Consider the following 16220-nt stretch of genomic DNA (forward strand, 5'->3'; position numbering starts at 1 on the left):
AAGTCACTGAACTAAAGTACGCTAATGGAAGGCAGCTGAAAACTGAGCAGAGCGTTGTAAATGAATCTAGGACCCTAGTGTAAATGTTCCCGATTCATGCCCTTATATAGGTACGGATTATCCTATCCTTATATAGGCATAGAAATCATTACCATATTTAGACTGAGCCTATTTAGCCCAAATACGGCATGGCTACTTCCCCTATGTTCCAAGAATCAGCAACGATTTCTTAGAAAAACCCGCCTTCAGCAGCTAGGGACATCCCCTTGCCTGAATACTAATTTATCTAGGAAATCATGGAGTTTACGAAGAACTGAGTCTTCTATGACGTTATTAAGTCCAATCACACGTCAAACTCGGCACCTTCATAGTATAAATATGCCTAGATTTGCCCAAGCAGACACACAGTGGTTTGGAGCAAATCGATTAACTACTTGCCAGACGCCCTGCAGCAGCAAGTGCCGAAGGAAGCCGACCCTCCAGCTGACGCACTGAGAGACGCTGTCTTTTCTCCTGCCGAGAAATCCAGCTCCAGTGTTTCCAGGCTACCCTTGCGGGTTACTGGGAAATCGAGTCCTGAGAGAGAGATACAAGACCTCCTTCATTCTAAACCAAGGTACGGAGCTGATTGGACCCTTAGAGAATTCTTGATTAGATTCTTGGCAGAAAATACAAAACTTAAACTACTCCTCACTTACTTCTTCCCTTGTGCTAGGCTTAGGTCAGGTACACCGGGGTAGGCGTATTTAAGAAGCACCAGTTGAGTACTTTTAGTTATTATTTTATCACTGTATGTATTTTATATGTTTTAGGCAACTTATGGCTTAGAAACCATATCATGCTTTTACAGTACTACTATATATTATTTTTCGTAATATATGTCCTGTACTTTATAACCAGTATTACGATTGTAGCAGTACATGTCTTATGCTTGAGAAAGAAGACTGTTCAATAAATACAAAACGAAGCATGCACGAATGACTGAGTAAAATAGCTATCTATTGTTTCCGCGACTCTAGAGATTGATTTCTTATTCTTGGGAAAAAAAGTTGTCATGTTTATGCGGTTGTCAGAAACTAATCCCTTCTTGTGAATTCGAGAACGTTTCTAGTGACCTCTGAGCTAGCTGGCACTCACAATTAAGTCTAATAGATTCGGTAGAGACCTAGTCGACCTCAGTCCTACGTCTACCCACAAGAAAATGTTGCACAAAATGGACTCAAATGTTGGCTTTTTACACCACATACTTACAAATTGTTGCAAAAACGGGATCCAAATATAGCATTTTAAAGCACAAGTGTGAAGAAAACATTAGAAACATCAAAAATGTGCCCAATCCTCTAACTGGTCTGCTTGCAAAATGACACCCAAGGCAAGCACACACAACCATTAGAAACAAGACCTTTAACACATCTCTGCCTCTTTACTGTAATGGTTGATGAAGCCATCAAGGCTCACACCATTGGTAAAATCGTATATTGCAAATACTTTAAAAATTAGATGGCGATTGGCGAAAGAGATAAATCCCAGGATTGCAGTTCATCCTTGATTTGTTTAAGATTAGCCGGAAAAACAAATTATATATTTCAGCAAACTGTGTTTAGTTTGTAAAATATGATTATATACAGACAGAAGGTCAACATAACAGAAATTGAGGTGCAAAACATACAAACATGACGACAAGATTTTGGATGGAAAGCAGAGATATACTGAAAGAGAGATCTGGTTTATAAAGTGTTAAAAAATTACAATAGAGAAAAAGGAGTTAACAAAATGAGTTACATTTTTAAATTGAAACAAATAAAACCTATATAAATGTAGAGCATAAGAAAAAAAAATCAAAATCAGAACAAAGTAGTTTGCATTTAGGGCCTCATTTATGAGGTTTTGCTGTAGGGCAGCACAGTTGGCCTTCCTGCTGCGCTGCCCTACGGCAAAAGAAAAGGGCATGAATGCACTGTATCTATCAGATACAGCGCATTCCGGTCCTTTTCCCCCTGCACCCGCACACACGAGCTGTTGTGCGCCAATGCAGGCACCCTTGCACCATGGTGCAAGGGTGCCCGCATTGAGGCCAATCACAAAAGGCTTTTTCCTCTTTCTCTGTGTGCTGCAGAAGGCAATATATATAGAACAAGCATTTGCAATGCATCGGTTTCACCTTTGGGACGTTATATGTATTTAGGAATGCAGCATATTAGCCTGGGTGCTGAAACATCTACCGTTTTTCAATATGGAGGGAAGTAAGCATCAAACTACTGTAATAAACACTGCCACTGGCCTCAGAATCTGGTACTGACCTTTAGTGGCAGCCAATAACCACAGATCCTGGCAGCGCCCAGAGCATGAGACTACTCATCTGCGACCAGCACTGGCCTCGGAGCGACCCTGCCCACTAAAAGTGGTTTTGGCCTCTGAGCCTGCCCCTGCCCATAGGGGGCTGTTGTTAGCCCTAGAGCCTGGCAGTGCCCATTATAGATTGCTGGTAACCCCCCCAATCTGATCTGAGCCTGTCTGTGACTTAAAACTCTGGCAATGTCTATTATATTCTGTGCCCTGACACTGGCTCCCCCCAGCACATTACAGAGCCAATCAGGCCCTACCAGTGACCAAAGGGCCCGACGCAGCACATTACATATTGATGTTGACCTTAAAGCTCGTCGACAATGGCAATCAGAGACTACCTTACTGTGCACATCAGATCTCCTACTGGCTACAGAACATAAAGATGCCAATTGGTTAGAGTCTTGTATTAACAGAGCCTTACACTCCAGATTGCCGCTGAGTCTTGAGCTTGGCAATGCCATTCAGAACCCGCGTTGGACTCCGAGCTAAACAATGCCAATCGGAGCCTGCCATTGCCCACAGACCCTGGGACTGTCTGTCAAATCCTGCCTCTGGCATGATACCGTTAAAGTGGTCGAGTCCAACGTACTTACCGGGGGAGCATGGGCATGGCTCGAGATCAAGTCTTTCTGTCTTGATGATGGTTAACGTTGGTTTAATGTCCACAGCTGCCTTCATGGTGACTGCCGCTGTCTTTTAGACAGGGGTAGGGTTGCGGAAGTCCCTCTGCGCAACCTGTCCCGGCCAGGGGTTCCCTGAAAAGCCTGTACAGGGAACCCTGCCAGGCTGTTTCTGACGGGCTGGGGTCCCCGTAGAGCCCGTCGATGGCAGTGTAAGCTCAGCGACAGGAGGGCTGTTCCGGACAGAGGTGCCCTACAGATACAGCGGGTGTGATGCTGGTCCTCCTGTGCGTGATGCAGTGCCCTCCTCTACCGTGATGCCCACTGCCCTACTGGCCTCTCCCGCTCCTCGCTTGGCTTCTCAGGGCGTAGCTCCGTTCCTCTGGTCAGGGTGAGTCTGAGGAGCTCATCGGCATGGTGGGCTCGGCCAGGCCAGTGACAGCCTCGGGGGCGGGCTTCTGAGAGCCAGCCCCTTCTTGATGAGTAGGAGGAGATTCAGGGGCGGAGATCTGTCCACGGGTAGCACAGCGAAGAGAGAGGTCTGTCTGCTTGCCTGAAGAAGCGATGTCGTGGAGGGTGGGGGTGGGTATCTGTCTGGAGACGAGCTGAAGCGAGAGACCTTGCTCGGCCAACGGCGGGAGGGGGCGGGAGAGGACACGGACGGCGGGAGGGGGCGGGAGAGGACACGGACGGCGGGAGGGGGCGGGAGAGGAGATTCAGGGGCGGAGATCTGTCCACGGGTAGCACAGCGAAGAGAGAGGTCTGTCTGCTTGCCTGAAGAAGCGATGTCGTGGAGGGTGGGGGTGGGTATCTGTCTGGAGACGAGCTGAAGCGAGAGACCTTGCTCGGCCAACGGCGGGAGGGGGCGGGAGAGGACACGGACGGCGGGAAACGTGCACAGGACAGCGAGGGGGGGGGCGGAAAGGCACACGGAGGGGGCGGGAATGGACAGACTTTCAGTGAAAGGGGAGGGAACGGGAAAAAACGTAACTCCGCCCTGGGAAAAAATCTCGGGAACGCCCCCGAATCTGGTCCGGCCTTGACGGACAGATCCGGCACTCAATGGCTAGCCTCCATTTATGGAGCTAGCCAATGAGAGCCGGGGGACGTTCCCGAAGTCCTTATTGTCAACAAAGGATTTCACCTGCGCCGAAAAGCTGCGCAGAGCGCAGCCTTCGGCAGGTGAAACCCAAAAAGGACAACGAGGAGAAATAAAGATATTTCCCCCCAAAAAAGGCAGAAACCTAAACTTTTCTGTATACTTTAGTGTGTTGTCCTAAGTGGGAAGGGAATGCCCAGATGTGGATCCGATGCTCACTGTCCACTCGAACCAACCTGTGCCTGGCTGAAGAGCCCTAATCAGGGCAACACTGGTCCTACATTGTTTGTGTTACGGTTCGAGGAGGACCTGACCTGGTACTTCTGGCTGGACTATTCGCATTGGAACAGGGTCAAGACTGATTTGCAAATGGCTGAGTCCAGACTGAGGTGGCATAATGGGCAAAAACCAATGGCCTGGAGTGCGGTCGAGAGTTATTGCCAGTCGCTGAGATTAATTCAAGCATTCAATCCATCACCTTATTGTTGCATACTACTGATGTGGACACTGGGGCAAACAAGCCGTCGGGCAGTGTCGAGATTGAGCTACATAAATGAGGTTGGTGCATAATCAGTGCACACTATGAAGGAATGCCTTCCGAAGGAAAAATACGGGAGCCAGACATCTGATTGATCCTGAATGTGGGCACTGCACAGACTGCTCCTTGCCCCCTCATGAAAATATTGCCAGGTCCACCTCCTCCCAACACCAAGTCTGGAAGCATTAATGACCCGGCCCCTCACGTTCATCCTAGCCCCACTCCTAATCCCAATGATACAGTTCAAGCGCTTAATCTAGTGCCCTCGCCTTCCACAGACCCTAGTCATTCATGGCTCCCGCCTAAAACAAAAAGCTCTTCTAGCTCTATTACCCAACAACTGACCCGAATGGAGCAGAAAATGGACGCCCTAGCTGCCGATATATCCTACACCTACAGCAAGACCTTCTCAACCGGTGTAAACCACCGTGCTCACAAACTCAGGGTAGCTACGCACCTTCCCACGCTCAGTCCCTCCCATTGCCCCACTTGGCACCTCACGGCCCTCCATTCCTGTGAGGAACCTAGCTCATCTACCTAGCCGAGCTCTCTGGTCAATGTCTGTACTGGAAGCAGATGAGATCAACGACTCGAACCTCACAATGAGCTAGAACACGGTTCCTTTCGCTATCCCAGTTATAGCCGGCACAAACAGAATCCCCTAGAACTGTCAACTCGCCTAGACCTCCCGCTCAATACACTTCTATCCACACAGCACACACCAACATTGAGGCTCCCCATCCTCTATCTTGCATGCTCCTCAACTGTAGATCAGCAGTACAACACGCCACAGACATTGCTGAAGTTTTACTCGCCCAGGAAACAGACATCGCATTCCTCACAGAACCCTGGCTCAATGACCACTCTACCCCCATTCTAGACATACTCGCCCCCCAGGTTACAACATCATCAGACACGACAGACCAATCAAACGATGTGGCGGACTAGCCATTATTCACAAAGTAGAAATACAGCTTACCACACTAAAGCCTACAGAATACCTAACTCTTGAGTACCTGGGTGTTGAACTCACAGGCAAAGGCACCATGCCTATCAATTTTCACACCATCTACCATCCTCCAGGGGAGGTGGCCCTCTTCGCAGAAGAACTAACCAACCTAATAACACGTTTCTCCCTAACAGACATGAAAGACGTGTTCCTGGGTGACTTCAATATCCACTGGAATAACCCAGAAGACACCACAGTCCAGACCCTCTCCACCATGCTTGAAATAACCAACCTCAAACAACTCTGCAATGAACCAACTCACATCAAAGGAGCAACTCTGGATGCGATCATCACCAAAAATGAGCTGATCTCTCAGAGTGATTTCTCCCATTGACTGGTCTGACCACCACCTTATACGGTTTAATATGGACTCGAAAGTCAGATACCAACCAATACAATCTGCCATACTGAAGCACTGCACCAGGAACATCAAAGAATTCCCTATAACCGAACTTGAATCCGGGATTTAGGCCCTTCTACAGCCCCAGCCTTCCACTTTGTCGGTTGAGGACCTCACAGCTCACTTTAATTCAACTATGACAGAGGTATTAGATCAAGTAGCGCCACTCAAACTCAAACAGCTGAGACCAATCAATGCTAAATCCTGGTTCAACGTAGATCTTAATAACGAAAGACGACACTTGGAGACAAATCCCATCGACTTTACACCTAACGCAACTTAGATCTGTGCGACTGGCCTATAAAAAAACATTTTCAGACAAAAGGCCTCCTTCTTCTGCAACCAACTAGAATCGGGAAAGAGTAGACCTAGAGAACTCTTCAACATTGTTAAGTCAAATAAATGGTACATACTCACACAAAATCAAAGCCACCAAAGATCGTTGTGAAGAAATTGCCTGTTTCTTCACAGATAGAGTAACAAAAATTGAGCAATCCTTCATCCAAACCTCAATTTCCCCCCTCCCTCTTAACCTGCCCCCCCCCCCCCTCCAGCACCCAGTACCTAACAGAAAGAGATCATACCAAGGACAACAAGGTCTGCCTCCAACCAAAAAATAATGCTCACTGGTCAGACTTCGAACTCATGTTGGAAAACGAGGTCTTCAACATTATTGCAAGCTTAAAGCCCTCTTCCCACACTATGGACCCCCTCCCATCCACAATAGTAAAACAACTCAATCACATCATCGCCCCTTTCTGGACAAAAATCAACTCCTTCTCACGTCGGGCTGTGTGCCAGACTCCCTTCAACTGGGATAAATCACACCCATACTCAAGAAACCAGGAGCCGACCCAAACGATCTCAACAACCTCAGACCTATCTCCAAACTCCCGTTCCTAGCTAAAACATTGGAGAAGTGTGCCCTCCAACAACTCAAGAAACACATTGACAATTTCAACCTCCTCAACACCTTTCAATCGGGATTCCGGAAAGGTTGTAGCACTGAAACAGCGATGCTTAATATTTCTGAGGTTATCCACAGAGCCTTAGATGAAGGCGAAGCCAGTCTCCTCATCCTTATTGAGCTATCTGCGGCATTCGACACAATAAATCATCCAGCTTTACTTGAGATTTTGAAGAGGCGCTCTGGCATTAATGGCTTAGGACTAAAATGGTTCACTTCATTCCCTCAGCACATGTCTCTCGAGGCCAACACAAATCACACTTGGGGTCCCGCAAGGATCGATCCTCTCACCATCCCTCTTCAATCTCTTCATGGAACCCCTGACAATCATTCTGAAACAAGCAGGAGTTAACTACCACCTATATGCAGATGACACTCAAATTTACTACAAAATCAAATCTCCCAGCGACATCAGTCACCTCAATGTCACACTAACCAAGATCCAATCTTGGTTCAACGCAAACCACTTAAAACTGAAACCAGACAAAACAGAACTAATACTGTTCTCTCCAAAAAGTAATCACCGTACAATCCAAGACTGGCTCAAGAATATTGATGCCCTAAACTTCTCCCTTGTTCTATCCGACTCGGTAAAGTCACTAGGCATTACCCTGGAAAAGAACTTATCAATGAAAGACCACATCAAAAACTCTGCAAAAGGTGCACTTTACTCACTAAAACACCTCAAGAAAATCAAACCTTTCATTCCCCCAAGATGATCTCAAGACAATAGTACAATCCCTAGTCCTCCAAACTGGAGTATGGGAACGCTATCCTAACAGGGAGCCTGAAAGCTCACCTAGCCCCACTAAGGTCAGTCCTCAACATGGCAGCCCGACTCATTACCGGTGTAAAAAGGCTTTATCACATCACACTAGCTCTCAACTCCCTCAACTGGCTTCCCATGGAAGGTAGATGTATTTAAAAACTGGCCTGCATCACACACAAAACCCTCCACTCACCTTCCCCAAACTACCTTAACAGCAAACTGGTAAAAGCAGGAAAATCCAGAACTCTGAGAAGCTCCAACTCACTTCTTCTCATCCCTCCGAAAGTGAAAAGGAAAACCACTCAGTGTCGATGCTTCTCTGGTAATGTACCCAGGATGTGGAACTCACTCCCTAGAGACCTCAGATGCAAACCCTCCTTCTCCTACTTCAAAAGGGACATGAAACTATCCCCTTATAACTCTCCGCAAACCAATCACTTGCAAAACAACAAGCAAGTGTTGCTGGGTCTCCTGGAGGAAGCAAAGTCCACTGCCACACCCCCAGACATGACATCTTTAAGACTGCCGGACTGCCCCGCCCCAAGCCATTGGAATGAATGGAGGGCCTTCAACTCCTCCCTGGGCCAAGCCAATAACGCCCACAATCCAAATGCCATTCTGGCAGTGAGACACAGATCCTGCCCAACTGTGTGTTGTCACTGTTCTGCTTTCTGGCTCCAGGTCGAAGAAATCTTCGCCCATCCAAAAGCATGTACAGAGCAAGGGCCATCCTCCCCCACCCCCTTAAAGAAAACCACAGATGTGCCTATGTTTGTCACGAGCAGCCACTCCAGTACAATTTAATGATAGGTGCTTAGTGTTGCAGGCACTTGTTTTGTCCCCCAGATTGGCAAGGCAACGCCCATCCCGCCCGTGTACACCAGCCGCCCCTGGTGTAAGCCAACTGGCATTGCGGCCTAGTATTGTTAAAGCAAATGCTACACAGAGCCTACAGACTGAGAATGTGTGAATGACTCGCCTGGCTGTTGCCAATAAAGTGCATCTACTAGGCTGGGCGCTACATCGCTTAATTTCTCTTGGTGTGTCTTGGGGCTGAAGCTCTGTGGTTGGCTGGCACGGGGACTGAGAGGGCACGGGCTGCAAAGTCAGGCCACAGTTGAAGGGGGTGCCTGAGCAGGTGTAGGAGACTCCTAAACAGCATCTGTATTCGTTCAGAAGTGTTTTTTTTCATGCTGACTTGCCGGTAGCAGTGGCACTTTTATTATTGGGTGCTCCTCGCCTAGCTGCCTCTCGGGCACTCGCCCCCCAACTACAACTTACTCAAACTAGTTATTACAGAAAATGAGCTAAATGGCTGGTCATTCAGTCTTCTGGTGGCAGGCCGTGAGAGACACAGCAGAGTAATGACAGGCCCTCTCTGGCGCATTAATCACCCTGTTTCGTCCTCCTGCAGTGCAGTAATTGCTGTGGTGAATCTTACTTATGTTAGAACTCATACACAGCCATACAATACAGCTTGCTTAGTATTTTGCGGAGCCTGTTTTGAAGAAGGAATATTCAGTAGGACCACACACACTCGTGGCTTTAAAAGGAGATACGCAGCGCCTTTAATAACCTTTCTTATCATACACTCAATTGAATAATAAAATACATTATTAAATATTTGCAAAACGTATGGTTTTGATCCTCCCCAGTGCTATAAATGTGGACGATTTCAATAACTTAATCATAGAACATTTGTTTCTTGCGGTGAAGGCTCCCTCTGAGCCGTCGGTACAAATGGAAAAGACGGTTGAGAAATATTAGTTCTAATAGCACGGTTCATTAAAAACATTGAAGCTCTGCTGAGAAAAGGCAGGTACTACCGTTAATAGACACAGACTCCCAACCAAGAAATACTGATACAATAATTAAATAAAACCATTTTCTCTACTACTTCATTCATGCACAATGAAGTAGTAATACTCACTTCATCCCGACCCACTGGAGGTGAGTTTCTATAAAGGTAACCGACCCCCGTCAACTACTTACACTGGCCGTCGATGAATTCAATCTAATATCCGTTGTCCGTCATCGATCTTTTACAGGCTTACTGTTGTCCTTAATAGCAGCATTTCCGGGTCGCCTGACAACCAATCCCATGGTTGAACATATTCTTGTGCTCGACTGGAAGTGGGCAGGACTCGTAATTGTGTAAAGTGACCTGGGATTGGAGTATTTGCCTACCCTGGGCCAATCCAAGCGCTGCACAGAATCCAGACGTGCTCAGTCAGAGTTCCCACGTGTAGCTGGGGAGTATAAACACGCAACATCCTCGTAGTTGGGATCGGGATGGATTTGTCTGCCGAATGAACTGCGGCGAGTCGGTTACCAATGGGACGGTGAATTTTAGTCGGTAGGTTACAACCGATCTCGTTCTGTGCATGTCTTAGTGCTTTCACCCGTGTTTGAAGGTGGAGGGAAGAGGGGTGCACTGGTCAGGTGGCAACTAGAGTGGAACTTTGGGCTGGAGAGGGCTGACACGCCAAGCAATGTTGGCGGAGCTAGTATTCCATACAATTTGGGGCGGAGCCAATACAACGAAATAGTGACCTACCTTATTTTAAACCAGAGATCTCCAAACTTTTCTGGAGTGAGCTACTTCTGATCATTGAAAATCCTTTTGAGCTACTGAAGGCTAAGCAACTCGTGCAGTGTTACCAGAAACCGCCGCTCAGTTTACTTTAAGCCTACTGTACATAAAGCCAGATATTATGGTTTCATACTGTAGTAAATTGCTGGGAGACTGCAAGAGTGGTAGAGCAGGTTTATTTCAAGAGAAGTACAGCAGGCATCTTCATACAAGCTGGCCAGGCACAAACTGTCTCCACCTAGAACACTAGGAAGAGCAGAGCCATCTACATTCTGGAATCTATGACATAGGTAAGATGCAGGGTGAGACATAGAAACAAAGATAGGATAATTATACAACACATCGCCTCTCGTTGAATTAAACAAATTAGAAGCAAGAGAAAAACTTATCATTGAAGAGAAACTTAAGCAGTAACATTCTAAACAACCTAGACTTTAGATTGAAGATTAACATGTTAAAATAGGTTGGATATTGGATAAGATAAAACAAAGGATATCAAAATTCAGCAAAGGAAATATAAGAGAGGGACACACGTCACCCCTTTATATAACTCTAATCACAGCAAAAATCATTTAGGTAAACAGGAGGCCTACGGCATCTTTGGGGCCTAGAAGCAGACAAAGGAGAGTTGGGACCAGGAAGACAACTAGACTGATCTAAGGGTCTACACGCAAGCTGGGAATCAGGAGCATCTCCTCCACCATCACTCCTACCTAAAGCATGCACAGGAACAGGTGCAGTAGGAGCTTGAGGAGAAATAAACATGTAACCTGAACAATCATTCCCACTAGCATCTTGGTCCTGGATGGAAATAGAAGGAGTCGGCGGAGAACCAGAAACTGAAACAGCTTTCTGATAAAGAGCCACCCTCCTTAAGTTCCATTTCTCTCCATTGGAAAGAACAACATAGTGAGGATAGACCATTTTTACAGTGAAGGGACCACGGAATTTCGACAGACCACCAGAAATTCTACTAGATTTCACCTTTACCAGGTCACCTTTAGTAAGTTTGTTAGAAACTACTCTTGACACTTGTCCCACAGAACCTTTATTGGAAGGACTAGGAGTAGAACCAGGCACACTTACTTCTTTTGTCAGATGTCAGATGTGATTGAAGAACCAAACCTTTAAGCCAAGAGGGAATTAGTTTGGTGCTCGGAACTCTACCCCTCATGAGCTCAAAGGGAGACTTATTTTGTGTACCGTGAAGAGTGGTACAATAGGCATAGACCATTTGACGAACCAGAGAAGAGACAGAAGAGCTATTGGAAAGGGCCATCTGAATGGTACCTTTGACCAATCTATTCAAACGCTCACATAAACCATTACCTTGGGGATTGTATAGGGAGGTCCTGTGATGGGAAATACCACAATCAGCCAAAAAGGTTTGCATAGCATGTGAAACCAACTGCGTGCCATTGTCTGTAATGATAACATTAGGGAAACCCTCCAAAAAAAATAGATTCTTCAAGTGCTTTATGGTGGTATCGGTGGTGATATCTTTCAGAAACTCCACAGATAACCATTTGGAATAGCAATCTACGATGACAACAGCAAATCTTTGAGACAGAGGTAGTTCCGCCATAGGGCCAATGAAATCCAGACAGATGGTATGCCACGGAACATCAGGAAAATGTAACATACCCATCTCAGAAACTTTCAATGCACGTATCGTCAGCAAAGGAAGCGTCCGTCTCCTTGGAGATTCCAACAATGAGGAGATTGCCGTCGGGGATAGCGCGGTTGCTTAGCGACAGATTTCGTTGTCAATGTCTTCGCAATGCGCTCGCGCTATATTCAAATTTACTCACGATTTGAAGTAAATGAGTACCTTTTGGCAGAGTTGGTATTCACTCGCAGAATACAAAAGATGTCGAAACTTGCTGACGATGGGTTCTTTTACTTTGAAGATCCTATGCTGTATACTGCTCCACTCACGGAAACGATGTCTTGGATTGGTCATCAAAGATCATCTCAAGTCTCAAATTGTTCGCCGACCAGCTTTACAATGTCGCCAAAAATGTAGTAAATTGCTGGGAGACTGCAAGAGTGGTAGAGCAGGTTTATTTCAAGAGAAGTACAGCAGGCATCTTCATACAAGCTGGCCAGGCACAAACTGTCTCCACCTAGAACACTAGGAAGAGCAGAGCCATCTACATTCTGGAATCTATGACATAGGTAAGATGCAGGGTGAGACATAGAAACAAAGATAGGATAATTATACAACACATACCTGTGATCCAGCGGGATATCAGCAACAGGTAATCTAACACCACATACACACCTGGGACCATAAATTCATTCACAACACACTGGCAATAAGCGCTGTGGTCATGTTTTGTAATTATCTTGATTAGTTATCTCTAGTCCCTAACTAATCTTTCACTTATCAAAAAGTTCTTTCCTCTGGTCGATGAACCATTAGTTGATGGTGAAATGACAGTAGATTTCAATATACTTACACATTGGAAATGATCACAGAGTCGGGATGAATTTTATAGTTTTATCGCAAATGAATTTCATGTGAATCACTTGTACAGTACAGAACAAACCCTGATTCTCACTGGATGGAAGATTCAAAGAATCAATCAAAAAGCATTCATTTATACTTTGCAAAGACACTGCATGAAAAAGGAGAAGGATAGAGACCTAACGGTGATTTGTGCGCTATATAACATTCTTTGACTTTGACTTATAGAGAGAAAAGCACATATGCGCATACACAGCTATATTTATAATTACCTAGAATGGTGTGAAAACCAACTCCCAGGCCTAGGAATTGGTAAGGGTCCCCCAGGAAAGATCAGGACAGGAATGTAGGACAGGACAGGAGAGACTCACCGACTCTTGCGTAGCACCCCTCTCTGACAATTTCTTCCTCGAGATTCTTCTGCAGTCTTCTTCTAAAATGTATTTGCTTAAGATAATTGGTTCAGCAGTTCGATTCTTCTTCAGCATCATTTGTCACTCCGACAGCATCCTGGTCTCATGCTTCAGCACCTCTGTGCATGTGACACTTACTTCAATGATACCTTTCTGTATGCTAGTACCACCCATTAATGTTTCAAACTTCTGAAAATACTAACTCTGATTGGACAGGCAAGGGGAGTTGATCATCACATCATGCTTGCATATTACTCTTTTCATTTAATAAACTCATCCCCTTAATTCTTTATTCAAACTTTATTTCCCACCCACATTCACAATGTAATTGTCACAAATTATACAAAATCTGCAGGTTCCCATGCATTTCAGTGGATTGTCGTTCCACTTCTCAGGAAAGTATCCATCGAAAACCTTGGACGATGTTCAAGTCGACATTGCGTCTTCCAGCTTGGTTGCACTACGCATGTGCTGTAAAACTAGAGGGAATAGCTGGGTATTACCAATCGGCTCGGGGAGAACATGGTGGCCGGTGGTTAGCAGGTCGTGGAGGCTCCAACGAGTCAGGGTGGGTTTTGCCGTGATAATGCTCAAACGCCAGTTTAAACCCACTATACTACCTGAAAAATGGTGCTTAACACCTCGCATCATAGTTTATTCAATAATTTAACGGTCGTTTCGAGAAGGGAGGGGGGAAAAACCAGAGTCTCACCGTAATAAGAAAATGTGGGGCGGGACGAAGGTAGCTGCGGTGAAGACGAGGGTAACTCGGGTTCTTCTTTGTGCCGCAGCTCCACTGCAAGTTCTCCAGGCATCTGGGTTCTCCTGCGTGCTTCCCTGGATTGACGGTGGAGGTGGCGGGGCTGGTTTCTCCCGGGGCGGCAGCGGCCGCGGACGAGTGGCTCAGCGGGAGCCAGAAGGCGCAGGAAGAGCAGGAGCGAGGGTTGTGTTGTGGTCGCGGGCAGCTCTTGAGATTTGGCATGGGCGTAGAGCAGCAGCAAGATTCCTCCATAGTGGCAAGGGCAGAGGCAGTGCTAGCGTCGGACTCAAGCTTCCACAATTCACCAGGAGTGCACAGGGAACAGAGGGAGCAAGTGGAAGACAAGCAGAGTTCCCTGAAGCGGAGCTGCATAAGACAGTAAGTGCTGCTCAGGTGTACCTGGGAGGCAAAGGTGCTCCATAAGGGGGCCCCGCAGTAAAATCTTGTGGCAAAGGGGAAACAGCAGGTACCTGGTCATTACCGCTATATGCTTTAAGAAGCACAAGCAAAAATTATCTTGTGACTCATTTAATCATTTTAAGACAGATGATTTAGGTCACAAGGAATTCACCCTATGTGCTGGGCCAACAGGAACCAAGTAAAGCCAGTAAAATCTAAGATTAAGAAAAAAAAAACTATTTTACCAAATCAACCTAAGGCAAAACTTACACCCTCATTAAAAAATTACTTTAAAGTAGTGCCCAGCACTCTGATATTAAAACCGTTAGACTGCATGACAACTAACAAAGAGAGCAGCCCAGAGTTGTCCCTCCAGTAACCGGAAGGCATATTAAGCCCTAATAGTTTCCAGTTACTTGAGGGAGAGTCAGAAGAAGGGGGACCAGAAGGACTCATAATGCCAGATGTAAGGGACAAATTTGGTTACTCGGACCATAGACAGGGCTTCCCCAAAGACAAACCAAATTATGGCAAAGGAGCTGGAGAACACTGTTGCATCAAAAGAGACCTTAAAGGATTTACCAACTCCCCTAACAGTCCCACATCTGTTACAGCCTTTAACAGAGAAGATGAAGAGTAGGTTCCTGTTTTCAGAAAAAAATCAAGCTGAAATCAAGATCTTCTGTGAGAAAATGGAAGACAAGCTTGACTCACTGGCAGCTAGAGCCAAAGCGTTGGAATCTACAGCGGCGGAGCTAACAGTAAAAACCGAGGAAAATATAAAATAACTCGCTAGTATAAAAGAACGCAAAATCGGTTTTCAGGAGAAGCTAGAGTCTATTGAGAATTCTCAGAGAAGAAATAATCTCTGTTTACTTAAAGTACCTGAGGAAGCGGAGGGCAATAACATCAAAGAGTTTGTGGTGAAATTGATTAAACAATCTACTCAAATTGACTGTTCAGAGCAAGCCCTTCTGGCTGATATCCAGAGGGTACACAGAGATCCGTTTAGATTAAGCCCAAATTGAACTAGACCCAGAAAAATTCTGGTCCACTTCTTAACCCATAACTTAAAAGACGAAATACTGAACAAATCTCTCAAGAGGAACGCAATAAGCGCAGAAGGGATAGCTTTCCAAATCAGGTCGGATGTTTCATCAATAACAGCATCTAAACAATGGGAGTTAGGACAGTTATTAGATCCCTTCAGGCAGCTAGGTGCAACAGTTCAGCTCAAATTTCCCACTACATTAACACCTTGGCTGCTTGGCAGATTTTTCCCCTGTGCTGGGACTCATTGTAAATTGGTGTGGTCATGACGAGCTCAGCTCGTCATGAGCACCCTAGAGGTATACCTCATGACGAGCTGAGCTCGTCATGAGCACGGAAGGGGTTAAAAGTAATGTTCAATAATAAAATGCGGGTATTTAAGCGGGTGGAAGAGGCAAAACATTTTCTACAATCTATTTTGGGTCTTGCTAGTGGAGCAGCAGTTCGTTAGCATAACTAGCCTTTCCCTGGTTTTTAATCCTTAGTTTAGTTTTTAGGTTTCGACCTGGCGAGGGGCAAAGCCCCTCCCAGATCGAAAACTATTGTCTACAGTAGGGATGTTTGGACCGCCTCTGTCTATCATTGGCTAGCTCCATAAATGGAGGCTAGCCATTGGGAGACAGAGGCTGTCAATCGCGCTTTCTCCAGAAAACGCGATTCGGGGGCGTTTCTGGTGCTTTTTTTAAGCCCCGCCCCTTTGTCCCGGGCCGCGCTGCGATTGGCTGCCGGCCCGGGACATCCCCGTGACGTCATTCCCGGGCTGCGCTGTGATTGGCTGCCGGCCCGG

At 46.1% G+C, this 16220-nt stretch overlaps 2 protein-coding genes across 4 annotated transcripts in view; one reads left to right on the forward strand and one right to left on the reverse strand.

Annotated features, from left to right (window-relative positions):
- The window catches only part of TAF5L (TATA-box binding protein associated factor 5 like), a 144181-nt gene that overhangs the window by 111272 nt on the left and 16689 nt on the right, over window positions 1–16220 (reverse strand). Inside the window, exon 1 of one of the 3 annotated variants that reach the window (XM_078648835.1) lies at window positions 9741–9830. The exons of 1 other annotated variant lie outside the window; for it this stretch is intronic. The gene's annotated coding sequence lies outside the window, so the exon portion shown is untranslated. Of the gene's footprint in view, window positions 1–9678; window positions 9831–16220 lie in introns of those variants that run through there. One more of the 3 variants, XM_078648836.1, reaches the window with a different exon arrangement.
- Window positions 9931–16220, forward strand: part of URB2 (URB2 ribosome biogenesis homolog) — a 543562-nt gene continuing 537272 nt past the window's right edge. The window contains exon 1 of the mRNA XM_078648834.1: window positions 9931–10104. The gene's annotated coding sequence lies outside the window, so the exon portion shown is untranslated. The remainder of the gene's footprint in view (window positions 10105–16220) is intronic.

Source organism: Lissotriton helveticus, chromosome 6 (genome assembly GCF_964261635.1).
Source record: "Lissotriton helveticus chromosome 6, aLisHel1.1, whole genome shotgun sequence".
NCBI lineage: Eukaryota > Metazoa > Chordata > Amphibia > Caudata > Salamandridae > Lissotriton > Lissotriton helveticus.